Genomic DNA, 13,424 nt, shown 5'->3' with positions numbered 1-13,424 from the left:
CGAACGGATCGAGTGATTCCGTCGTAAGTGGAAAATTGGACGTCATTTCTCGGTTTAGAGGATACTTTGATCATGGTGACGCGTAAGGATAGGTAAGGAACTAAGTACTTTATCAACGGCAGATCCAGGGATCGGATCACCCTTTGATCCCTTTGACGAGATTAGATCCATTAATGTAAAACCGGCGAAGACCGACGCATCCTCGTCTACGATAGACCGTGAATTTTACCGAGTTCGAGTTGGGAATAATAATTGCATGGATTTTAATTGACCCGTGTGTATCGCGCGTATTCGACACACGATACACATTTCAAATTACATTAATTATATCCTGATCCAACATTATCACGTTTCTAATGGAAATTTCACATTCTAGAATCCTCGAAAATGATTGATTTCCAAATATATACATGGCAATTCCCTGGGGGAGGGAATCGGGCCAGGCAAATATTTTTCCATCTATTCGCCGTATTGAACGTAAAACACGTCAATCCTCTGTCTCGTTGCAACAATCGCACGTGTCTATTAATTTTTTTCATTTCCAGAAAAATTTGACTATAGATTAATGATGCCATCGAAACTGACGAAAACAACGTTCGATACGATTTAAAGTATCCCGTATCTCGTCGTTTTATTCTCAAATTGCACGTATACTTGAACGTAGTCCAATCCGATCCACGTCCCCGCGTAGTAAAGCCAACGATAAATCATACACGGAGCCGTCTCGCAATCCTCTTCCCTGTATCTTGCCCTTTTCGCTTCGAAAATGGCCGACAAATCGATGATAAACACAACGGAAAAGCGGCGGAAGGGCGATTCTGGATCGACCTGTTATTTCGATCGGTCAAACATTTGGATCGATAGACGGAAGAGGATACGAATGGAGTTGCGACCGAGTGAACGAATCGAATAAATTTCCGTAAGGATTATATATACGGTCGAGTGGGAAACGGCGCTATCCATTTCCGGCAACTGTGACGTTTAATCCGATGGCACCGGGGGAAATCTAGCGTTTGCTCGGCTTCTTCATTAACTATCGCCGCAAAGTGGTTTAAACGAGGAATAAGGGCGTTCGCGATTCGTAAGAGCCGGCCAATTAAACTCCTCGCGATCCAACCCTATCTCTCTATCCAGAACGATCGACTTTCCTTCTCCAAAACTACTTTTCCTCGATCGTGCACATAACACGTATTTCCTCGATCGATAATTTAAGAGAAGATTTTTTTTTTCTTCGTGACAATTCAACTTTCTTGTTACAAATGTCTAGAAATTCTGAAAATTTAGAAGAACTCGTTTTTTCGTTTGTTTTCTCGTAACAGCGATTCGATGGCATGGAGGAAAGAAAGAAATTTACTTTTTCTTCTTCGTGCCATGAATATTTTCTTTCTCGTTTAATTTAATTTATTGCAGTAATCGTATAATTGTATAAATTCAAATTAATTAATTCGAAGGAAGATTTCTTTTTCTTTTTCTTTTTTTCTTTTTTGCGAATAAAATTCGATGGTAATTAAATTTAAAAAAGGAAGAAAAGGAGGGACATAGTGGTGGCTCTATCAAGAAACGCTTCGTCACCGATTGGCCGCTTTAATGTTCCCCGGCGAAAATATGTCGGACGCCTGGCCTCTGCAAAAACCCCCCTCCCTGTCCGGAGGATCGATGCGTATGCTAATCGGGCGACGGTAGAGGATCGCGGAGACAAACCCTCGAGTCCCGTAAAGTCGTGGAAAGGGGTTTGGCAAGAGGATGGATGGAGAGAGTATGGTCTCGGTGATGAATGAGGGGGGAAGGAAAAACGGCGTGTGAAAGGCGGAAGTGCTTGGACAAAGATTTCGATGTTGGGGAGATTTGTGCAAAATTGTATTATTTATAAGACATCTATGATTTCTTTTTTTTTTTTGCATTGAAAAATACCGAGAATCAAAAATGATTTTAACTAGCATCGGATTAATATATCTATTAAAGAAATTTGATAAATGTTCTCGTTTAAGGCGAAATTTATTGGCGAAATTGCGTATCGATCGCGCTTCGTAGAGCAGTCACAACCATTTAAAATTTCCCATCAAGAATCTCCATCGAGACGTAATTTCCTCCGACGTCTAATTTCCAGAATAAAAATTGCCGGTTGAGTGAAACGGTGAAGAATGATGATGATGATGATGATGATGTTGGATCCGAGTTATCTTCTTGCTAAATAAGTTTGTTGCCGCTAGTGTTTGCAAACTGAAAAAAAAAAAAATTAAAGAGGAGAGAAGTGACTAAATTAATGCGATAATAAACCAAGTAAAATGTAATAAAGGGTGAGGAAGAGGAAGAGGACGAGAGAGAGAGAAAGGGAGACGAAGAGGACACGTTCTTCGAGGAAGAACGATGATACGACGAAATTTATTCATAAGCAAACTTCGACGGCGTTTATGCGAAAAGGGAATGCTCGCCTTGGGAACCGGGAGAAAGTTTCAAACCGGAAAATCGAAGTTTTATTCGAACGTTCTCGGTTCCACGGTATCGGCGAAGTCCACCGTTGCGTCCTCTTAGTTGGTAGTTAGACAGATGTGAGATTGATGCGTTTGTCGCAATGGAACAAGTGTCGGGCCTGAAACAATATCCCGCGCTTAATTCTTCGTAATTTCAATTTGCAACTTTTTCCTCGCTTATACATTCGACGCCCGTATAATATATTTGTTTCTTTTAAAAGCTTTATGCGCTCCGTCAACGATGGACAGGAATTGCTCGGTTGATTAATCGGGATAATTAATAAAGCTTGAAATATCGAGCAATTTCCACGCATTTTAAAACCGATTTTGAAACATTGAAATAAAATTTGTCTTTCGGGTAATACGAAATATATTTATATCGTTATATATTTATATCGTTGTTTCATTTATCGTGTTATCATTTCATGCGATATATTGTTTGATTTTTGTCACATGTCGGCCTTTATTAACCCCTTGTATAATTAATGCTCTTTGTATGCAACGTTCGCTGACGTTTTATAAATCCTTCTTTCATAATTTATTCTACGAAAAATCTATCGTATCGATGAGGAGGAGAACAACGTACGATAATTATCCTCTTATATTTCTATTATGTCCTCTATTATATTTTACTATATTAAAAATCGATAACGCATCAGTGTAGCACCGTTTCAACGTTTAAGATCGTGTTCACGCCCGTCAAATTACGTGAACGGAAATTTAATCAAACTTAATAGCTCAGTGACACGTTTTCAATAAAAACAACGAACAACTCTGTCGGTTGTCAATAGAAGCAAAAACTCTTTCAATTTATCGAATAATTAATTAATCTAAATCTATTGCGAAAAAGAAAATTTGGAAGTTTATCGCTTTCTGAAACTGACTCCAGGTAAAACACACGTATTATTTTCTAAAAGTAATCCATCGTATTCGCACAATCCTCTTTGCAAAAAAAAAAAAAAAAAAAAAGCAACGCAAAGTATTCCAAAAATAGAATTTCGATGGAACAGAAGAGTGATCACATAGCTCTCACAACACGATATAACTTAAATCGAAACAATTTATATTCCAAAAATCGCTCTTAGGATTTCGATCATTTTCCAACACGGAATTAACAGCGAGAGGATCGATCGTAATTCTTTGCTCGCTCTACCCTACCATAAAGGAAACGGCTGAACTTTCTCCCTCGCCTGATAAATTCATCCCTATTGCATGTCGCGGAATTTTAAACAGAAACTTTGTAACATCGAAGTTGCGAACAAAGTGCAAAGTGACTGGAGCGAGCGTAACGCCGAAAGGAAAAGACCTTTCGTTCGGAATAACTTTTTCACAATTACACCTTTGCTTCTTTCCTCTCCTACTCGAAGCGATATCGAGGATTAACCTCAAGTCATCGAATAACAGTGTGACCAAGGATTCGTTTGAAGTGGCACTCCGCTTATTGTTCTCGAAACGTACTTTGACGTGACGGCCACCGACTAATGTTACTTAACATACCCGATGAAGTACGATATGTCACGTGTACGCGGAGGTCAAAGCCGTGCATGCTTGTAACTTCAATCAGGCTTTAATGCGAGCACGATAATTAAGACGAAATTAATTATGGGATAGAATTTCGGCTTTAATATCACGCGAGCTCGTTAAACGTCTTCCAGATCGAGGAGAACGAAACTCGCATCTTATTCTTTTCTCAGCATGAACTTTCGTTTGTAATTTTTCGAGAAAAAAAAAGAAGAAATATGGAATTTTTTTTCTAATTAAAATTAGCAGAAAAGTGACGAAATATTTGTTTAATTTAGAAATTGTTCCAATAGAAAATGATGGAAGGAAATGATCAATGAGTTTCTATTTCTAAAAATTTTGCATACGTCGGACGAATTATTGAGTTACTTCGTGAAACGAGAATACAGTTCAATGATGTATCACCTTGTGTGATTATTACAGGATTATAGATAGAGTTGTAACAATTACAACAATGCGTGTTCGAGGACACAATTATGCAAGATTTTTTTTATATAAAATCAATTCTTCAACGGAAAAAAATCTCGACTGTTCACTCGGATAGTATAATATAATACGTAGGAGTACATATACGGTAAGTCGCGTGCATAGCTTACCAATGACCGATGAATATAACAATCCATGGAACAAGGCAGCGTCGATAAAAGCTGGCATTTGAGCCGCAGAGTCGTAAAACAAAACGGAGCAGGAAGAGGAGAGGAAAAAAAAAAGAAGGAAAAAATACGATCAAGGGAAGGAAAAAAAAAATAGTAACACAATTTTCCGCAAGATTGTCGTGCAACGATGCAAATCCCCTGTCACGGTGTAATATTTAAAATAGTTCGCGCGTGTAAACAAATAAAAGGAATCGAACAATTCTACAAAAATTGTCCAATCCGACGAACTTTTGTCGTTCGTTTGTCATCTGATATGTCGGGAAATATAGTCGAGTCAAAAATAATGAAAAAAAGTAAAAAAATAAAAAAAGGAAGAAGAAGAAGAAGAGAGAACAACTAAGAAAAAAAAATAAAAGATAGATTCTCGTCCGAAGGGGTGAAAGAGGTATATTTTCGCGGCACGTACGAATCGATATAGTCGAATGCAACGTACTCTATACTTATTTAAACATTTCTCGGCAAAAATGATAGAATTTATCTATCTCGAAACTTCTCTTTTGGCCGTGAACAGCAGCGGCAGGTGTAACATTTCCATTTCCACGCTGACCAGAGCCAACATCCGTTATACTTGGGGGAGGTGGCTCCTGACAGGCTTTGAGCCGAGCGCCGTGCACAATAGCGACGAAAATCACTGGTGTCGATTTTTTTTTTCATCTCGCCTATCCTCTTCCTACCGTCCCTCCTCCCTTCTCCCCTTCCCTTCTTCCATCCAGTGGCGCGACCGCAGCGCGCTGGAAAAACGGTTTCGCGACGAAAAATTTCAATACGACCTGAATTCTGCGCCCGACACTAGCCGATATTCCTGAAACGGAACGTGTGCGAGCTAATTCGACGACCGATTGGAAAGCGTTATTCGCAATTAAACGCAAACCGAACCAACGAATTACGATCCACCGTGATCCGATAAATCAGAGTTTTTCAGAGTATCCCTTTCGTCACTCTTCGTGGCATTTAATTCGACGATGGGTCGCGAGATTTTTCGAAACGCGACAGCTAGGTTATACACGAGTGGGATGAATGACGTGGTTAAGTCTAATAGATATCTCGCATTAGCGATATTAATTTCTTTAAAAACATTCCACTGCATCGATCAAGGTTTCGAAGAAATTTCGAAAGTCGAATCGCGGATTTTTCTTTTTTCTTTCTTTGGAGAGGAATAGTGAAAAAAATTTCTTCGCAACAACGATACGATTACGTTATTAATGCTTTTCATGGAAAACGTGATCAGAAGAAGAATCCGAGTTGAAAAGTTTAACATCTACGAGGTGACAACGCGTAACTTACGCAATCTTGGCTTACAACCGGTGGATATATTTCCAAGCAATTATGTAACGTCGCCATGTTTATTCGCATAAATGCACTCGCAACGTCTAGCCTTCATCCCTTTTCACCCAATAAATGTGAATTACCACGAATTTAAGGGGATTTGTCGCGCAATATCGTTGTGCAATCATCCTGTCCCAATTTTCAATAGATTAATCATATCATTCCGAACTGTTCTACTTCAACGAAATGTACTTTTGATCATTGATTTGAAAATTTGAATTGAAATTAAAAAATTAATTACACGAAAGATCGAATAACTGCGATATTTTCAGTTTTCATATTTTCACCTTAAAACGTATTTTTCGGAAAACTTTTAATTAGTTTGACCAACTACTCGTTCCTTCAACTACTCAACTACTCAAAGTATCGATACACGTTCGGAATAAATTCGAGAAACCCGATAACCTAAAGCACGAACGCTCGAAAATATCGTTTTATATTACACGTTTCTGGTGATCGACGAACGCTGAATGTTCGAGATCCACACAGAGTCCGAGTCGGCAAGCTTCTGTTCGATCAGAAATTTTCGAGTCCTCGGGATGGTCATGTTCCCGATAAAATTCTATCTGTGAAAGGGGCGCGTTTCACATCCATAAAACTTGCTCGACTTACCCGTTGATCCCGTTGTTTGCACGGCGCTTTGCGCGTATCGTGCATCTCGCGCGACAAAATCTGAATCACCTCTGAATCACGATTGAGAAGGGAGCAGCGATTCCTCGAAATTTTCGAAATCCCCTCGTCGAGTCGAGAATCGAGTTAACTTTCCTCCCTCTCCCCCATCTACCCTCCTATACAAAGTAAAGGATATTATACCCCATACACTCTCCTTTGTCCGATAACTTGGCAGAAGGGAAGAAACTGCAACCCCAAAACTGTCTCTAGGAGCAAATCCAGTTAAAGAAGTTGGCCAGAGTCGCGCGAGCAAAAGTTTCTCGAGGCTGTGAGGCGAACGTTGCTACTCCTCCTTTATTAACAATTCTCAAAGACAACTACTTGGAACGAGAATCGATCAACACTTTACGCCCTTTACGACTTTTTCACTCGGGCGAAATAGCAACTCGAAATGATTTTACAAGTAACGTGAAATACAACGTGTCTTTACAAGTAACGATGATTTTATATGTAATAAAAGAATAAAAATCCAAAGAATCCATTTACAAATTAATACTGCCCCTTTTATCGATTGGAGGTAACGAAACCTAGCTAATAAATCGCTCGAGTTGCCGTCGTAACGATTGAGAAAAACTCGCCTCTCGATCGCAAAGGATTAAATTTTAACATCCTCCAATTTCCTTCAACTTTGTTCCTCGTCCGCGCAGGATTCACGATATATCGGTATGGAAAGGAAAAGGAAAAGAAAGAAATGCCGGGAAACGCGGGGAAGAAGATTCGTCGAATTGGAGGCGAGGAACGATAGTTCGTAGATCAATTATCGGTCGGTCCTCCGGTTATTTACCGAGCGAGCAAAAGGATGAAGAACGCGCGAGGATTTTTGGACAGATTAAAGGCTGATCGCGCCATGCTATTACTATTGGTTAACCGTGGGGCCGCGTGACTGTTACCTGCTGCCGCTTTTAATCCCATTAAAATCCCATCATTCTAAACCTCGATGCCTCCTCCTCCCCCTCTCTCGCGTTCACTCTCTTCCCTCCCGCTCGCGTGGGGGTCCTCGCCCTGCGAGAGATTATCCGCTCCGACGTCGTTCCGTGTTTTATTCTCGCCGCCTTTTTTTCCCTTTTTTTTCTTTTTTTTTTTGCGCCGCTTTTACGGCCTCCGTTGCCTGCATTGCGGTAACGAAGAATGTAATTCCTGTCCTCGCTAATGACACTCGTTTCACCCGTGAAAACAAACGAGCTCCGTGCCCTCCACCAGATTCCTCCATCCCCTGGATGGAGAGAGGGCGAAGATGGAGAGATCGATAACTTTCGTTTTGAGGGAATTGAATTTTTTCTCTTCTTCTTCTTCTTCTTCTTCTTCTTCTTCTTCTTCTTCTTCTTTTTTCAACCACCGCCGAGATTGGATTCGTTTTTGCCAGGGCTGCGGTTGGTAAGGTGGATTATTATTATTATTATTATTATTTTTTACGAAATTCCAACCCTTGGGGATAATTTTTTGTGGAAATTAGCGGTGGATCGATCAAAATTTTATTGCAACGTAGAAATTATCCTGAAACGAGAAATAATGTATTTTTTTATCCTCGTAAGAAATAAATTTAACGTCTTTTAATCTCATTAAGATAAATGAAGGAAATGTAAAAATCCATTTACATTCGACGTGAATTACCAACACGTTAAATTGAGTAGCAGTTTTCCAGTGTATACCCTCTATATATTAATTATTTACTCTCGCACAACGTCGTAACTTATACATTTCAGAACTCTCTTTCTCTCTCTCTCTCTCTCTCTTCTCGCAACGAAGGCATTCAAATTCCTCGTAACGAGGGGGGGCCACGTGTTTGTATGCATTTGCATAGAAACTGTCCACACCCGAGATGGAAAACCGCTTTGTCGCCAGCTTCGCCTCACGCTCGAACCTCCTAACACGATTCTTATTCAACGACCGACCTCCAACCAGAACTTTCACAAAAGATTACGCGAGTTTATTAACAAGCATTGACCGCGAGAATTATGAATCGCTTCGGTTTTTCGCCTTTCTCTCGAAATTAATATTTATTCATACCTCGAGTAACTGGACGAATTTAAAAATATTTTTCCCCCCTTTAAATTTCCACGTTGAAAATTTTCAAAGAGAGTGAAAAAGGGAACGAACGGGAGACGATTCGTGTAAATCGGATATAGGATTTTATTATTAATCGATAGTTTTCGAGTCTGGATTCAACGTAACGAAAGATCAATAGATGCGTAAATCTGAATATACCGGTTATTTCGAAAGTATTCGTCTAAAAAACGTGACGATTGCGAGGTTTGTCGAATTTCTCCAATCACTCCTCTTCCTTCCCTTCCGGTGACATTTTGGGGACAAGAGCGGGGGCGAGGGCGACGAGGGCCTCGTTAAAGAACGAATCGATGAACTAATAAGTATCGAGTTGCCTTCTCTCGACACGAGAAATAATTGCCACTGTAATAACAATTCAACTGGTTACATTCCCATTGTTACACGATTTGATTGTTATTTGACGAACGAGATCCGTATAAAAAAAGAATCGTGATCGAGGCTTGAGTTGATCCGGCCGAAAAGGGGTCAAAAGGGATGTGTAAACCGTCGGTATAAATAATCGAGGGTGCTCGATCAATTTTTTATTTTTCTTTTCCATTCTATCGAAAATTCACCCGATTCCATATCGTTGAAATTCTATTTACAATGCACACTCGTATGAGGTGTCTGTAATTAGAACGGGATTATGACACGATCAAAGTTCCATTCGAGAACTTGTTTCCAAGAGTGAATATTCGCATAATCTTTCTTTTCTTTTTTTTTGTATCCAATTTAAACTTTGTAAACAATTTCAGAAAATCCTCCTTATTCGTTATAAATTCTCGGAACAAGATTTAAACAACAGAATGTATCAAAATGACAATTAAGAATTCACATATATGCATAAAACGCAGAGTTCAAATCAACGAATTATTGGATTCGACGTGAAAGTTTCTCGATAATTGAATCGTGGCAACGATAGAAACGAGTAGAGAATATAATTTGCTGCAATTCCATCTGATAATCAGCTTCATTTTACGATTCGTCGCGAATATATCCTCTCCACCTTAATTCATCTCTTCTTTTCGATCTCGAATTCGATAATCGGCTTCTTCCTCGAGCCCCTTCATCCGTCAATAGTCCTTCTTTTCATCCCTCTTATATTTTTTCACGTTTCATACACTTTTAATACGTGTCTGCACGCGAGTCTTTTTTATCCCAAGATCGAACCGCAACCGATGAAAATTTCAACGATAGATCGCAGTTTTTCCGCACCCGCGGCATCGATCATAATTTTTTCACGAGCGATAACTCGATACGATTTGTTTCACAACAGGAATCTCTTGTTTTCGCCCACGGTGTCGCTAATACGCAAATATAAAATTCCCCCGCGCGTTTTTCCAATGCATTCGGAATATTTCGCCCCGTCTTCGAATTCCGTCGGCGTTTCTTCTCATTCGAATTCCAACTTTCGAGAGAAAGAAAATTCGTTCGATTCCGAGAGAGATTTTTCGCGCGCGTGTGCATCAACCTTAACCGGAAAGAATGTAGAACGTGGACGTTCGTCTGTATTGTTGCATTATCTTCGAAGAGTGGGACTCGAGCTGCCGTAATATCTGGATACTTACTAAAAAAAAAAAACTCTTTTTCTTCGTGACCACAGGCGTCCATATATATTTATTTACTTCTTGCTCGTGTTCTTCTTTTCTAAAGAAGAATTTCTAAAGAAGAATCCATTCATACGATCCGTCGATCGGTGCTGCATTTTTATTTTATCACCCTGTGTATGTATCGTGGTCACGTGTTATTTAAAAATAAAAACCGCTTGGGATGAAAATTGGAAAGAAAAATGCTCGCGGTTGGAAAAAAATTTTATCCCTTAAAATTCTGTTCATCGTTTAATTTGTTTGTTGTCCAGTTTCTCTTCGACGTAGAGCCGTAACGTAAGTCAAATATTACGGAAAACTTCCAAGTTTCCATTATCGAGCACTCATCCATAACAGTTAAATTCATCATTGGATCTATAAAACTCTTCCTTCATCCCCATTATCTCACTGTCTATTTGCCGTTAACAAAGGAGCACACACGCGGATAATCAATCACTTTCGGAACAGTTGAAAAACTTGGAAGCCCTTTTCTCTCTCTCTCTCTCTCTCGAAAGTTATCCGCCTTCGCCACCATCCTCAAAAATTAACTTATCACGTCGGTTTCAATTTCGAACGAAGAAGAAGCAGAAGCGGATTTCGCTTGTTAATTCGAAGGTATTGAGCGTAGCTGTGGATAACGAGATTCTCACGCCGACTCCATTGCCCGAACCGAGGCCCTTTTGGAAGGGGATTGTTTACAAATTCCATTGAGTCGATGTGATTCCATCCACGCTGATGGACTGGACCCGAACAGTCGTTAGACTGCGTTGTGACCGATCTAGTTGTGTCACTGTCCGATAAAACAAAGGCAACCGACCGATCTGCTCGGTGGTCGTCGCGTGTAATCAGCCACCAGCGTCGAATCGTGGCAGGGTTGGTAAAACGTCTACATCGGATTGTGCACGCGTGTGTGTGTGTGGATAAGTATGTAGGAGCGCGCGCTTGTATGCGTGTATGGGATCCAAGTGCTAGTGTTCGAATTCCAGATCCCTTGAATTTTCGCCGCGCTTAACAAGGTAGATCTGGTAGAAAGGAAAATAAATGGGCTGATTCCTTCCAATTCGATCGAATCTCTGTCTTTTTAGAATCCGATGTCTGTGGTATATACTGGAAATTTTTTCAACATTTTTCGCTCGTTCGCTTTCGCTAGGAGAATTGATTTTTATATGGCGATATTTCTTGAATTATTCCAATTCTAAAGGAGACAAATTTCGACTGTATTTTTTCCGGCTGATCAAAAATCAATATTCACCCATAATCTTTGATTTCGATGTCGTGTAGAACAAGACCATCCAATCCGCTTCATCGGTTCCTTAATGATTCGGGGAAGAAGAAATCTGATAAACAAACAGTCTATTCGTTACTCCGAGATTATTTTCTTAATCTCAAATTATTACTTGATTCGTGGAAAATTTTCTTCGAGGTTTCAATGAACGGAGCATCGAAATTACAATTACGTAGAATGGTGGAGGGAGAAAATTGAACAATTGACGACCAGAGAGTGAAAAATATCAATATCAAATAGGACGGAGAGGTGTCACCCGTTTGAGAAATAGTTGATCAACGACGATGACGATGTGTTTAACCCCGAGTTAAAGGGTTAGCGTGTAGAGTGGCGCAGATAACTGGAAACACAGCAGGTATATCGTCTCAGCTACGGCTTGGGTGTAATTGGGTCAACTCCGATGTTACTTAAGCGAGCATGTATCGCCGTTCGGTTACGATTGTCGTCGCTGTGTAGTCCCCACGGATTCGAAGCGATTCCGAGGCGCGTTACCATACGAATCCTTTTGCTTACGAGCGGTATGATTATAAAGCAGAAACCGTGTTCCTCGAGTATCATCACGTACGTGATTATCCTCGATTTGTGAAGCGCTCAATTATCATCCTTGCTAACTTTTGCCCCTTAAAGGATAAAGGGATTCGATTACACTTGGAATTTTGCCGATTCTAATCTGCGAAACAACTTTAGTAATTTCCATACGGGGGAACAAGTTAACCAAATTTTTTCCTACCCTTGATTTTAGATTTAACTTAGTTCTAATATTTTAAATATTTGCCGAGCAAGGAAGTGGAGACGGATGATGAAGGCGTAGGGATATTGGTCGTTATAGGATTTTTAAAAATAATGGAAGGCACGTTTCACGTGTCACGAATCGAATGAAGACGAACAAAGGGGTGGAACCGAATAAAGAGATGGTCTGTCTTCTTCGAGGTGCTCCATCGATCGGAAAATCGGTTAAAATCGGGCGATCGATCGATAAGGAAAAAGCGGGACTCGAATCGTTCTAATTGCCAAGTGACCCGCGCATCGCATCTTGGACGTATCGCGCGATCCTACTGGATATCGAAAGCATTCCCTTGTCGGTTTATCGAGCAGAACTGATTACGAAATATGATTCTTCTGCTCGTCACCGTTCATCCAATAATAATTTCGCATAGTTTATGAATACAGTTCGTTTGTCTTCTCCCATCTTGTCGTTTTTGTCCAGATTACTTCCTGTAATCTGATTTCTTTAGCTTCGCGCACGAATAAAAACAGTATAATGCGATAAAAAATTTATAAAATTAACAAAAGGGAACAACAAAGGGGGAAAAGTGAATTATCGAACCATTTTTTCTGGTTGAATAATAGTAAAAAATATAGAGGGAGAGAGAGAGAGAAAGGGAGGGGAGAAGGCAAAGAAGAAAGAACAAATCGAGTTGAACGGAATGCTCTCTACATGCCAGGAAGCTTTCACGCCGACAAAACTGATCCATTGTTTAGCGATTCCTGCATGGGAGCGCTTTGTCCGCTATAGAATTTCCGATGTCCACGGCGTTACCTTCCTCACGAGCTGTATTATTATTCAGATCTCGCCGCTATGATAAATATAAATTGGCTCGTTTTTTGCCAGAATCGTTACTCAACTGTTGCTCAATTCATTACGCTTTATCCGAAATTTACATTTTATTGCGAAAATCTTATGGAATGATGAATCCGTATCCGCGTTATCGTCCGAGTCGTTCCGAACGAAATATTTCCCCCGAAAATATTACACGACGCGCAACTTTCAAAATTGGCGATCGTCCTTTGAAAATGAAATTATCTCTTCGATTTCTTCCAGCTATGTAAAAGAAATTTTATTTTTTCTCCTATATTCTTCAAA

At 40.0% G+C, this 13,424-nt stretch overlaps 1 protein-coding gene and 1 long non-coding RNA gene across 4 annotated transcripts in view; one reads left to right on the top strand and one right to left on the bottom strand.

Annotated features, from left to right (window-relative positions):
• The window catches only part of LOC108004171 (neuroligin-1), a 240,568-nt gene that overhangs the window by 89,085 nt on the left and 138,059 nt on the right, over nt 1–13,424 (top strand). The gene's annotated exons all lie outside the window — the stretch shown is intronic.
• LOC114577871 (uncharacterized) overlaps nt 1,055–13,424 on the bottom strand; it is a 131,041-nt gene continuing 118,671 nt past the window's right edge. The window contains exon 5 of the long non-coding RNA XR_009831151.1: nt 1,055–2,220. This is a non-coding gene — a long non-coding RNA (uncharacterized LOC114577871). The remainder of the gene's footprint in view (nt 2,221–13,424) is intronic.

Source organism: Apis cerana, linkage group LG9, assembly GCF_029169275.1.
Source record: "Apis cerana isolate GH-2021 linkage group LG9, AcerK_1.0, whole genome shotgun sequence".
Taxonomy (NCBI): domain Eukaryota; kingdom Metazoa; phylum Arthropoda; class Insecta; order Hymenoptera; family Apidae; genus Apis; species Apis cerana.
Note: the sequence above shows the minus strand (reverse complement) of the source record. Positions and strands in the feature narration are given on the sequence as shown.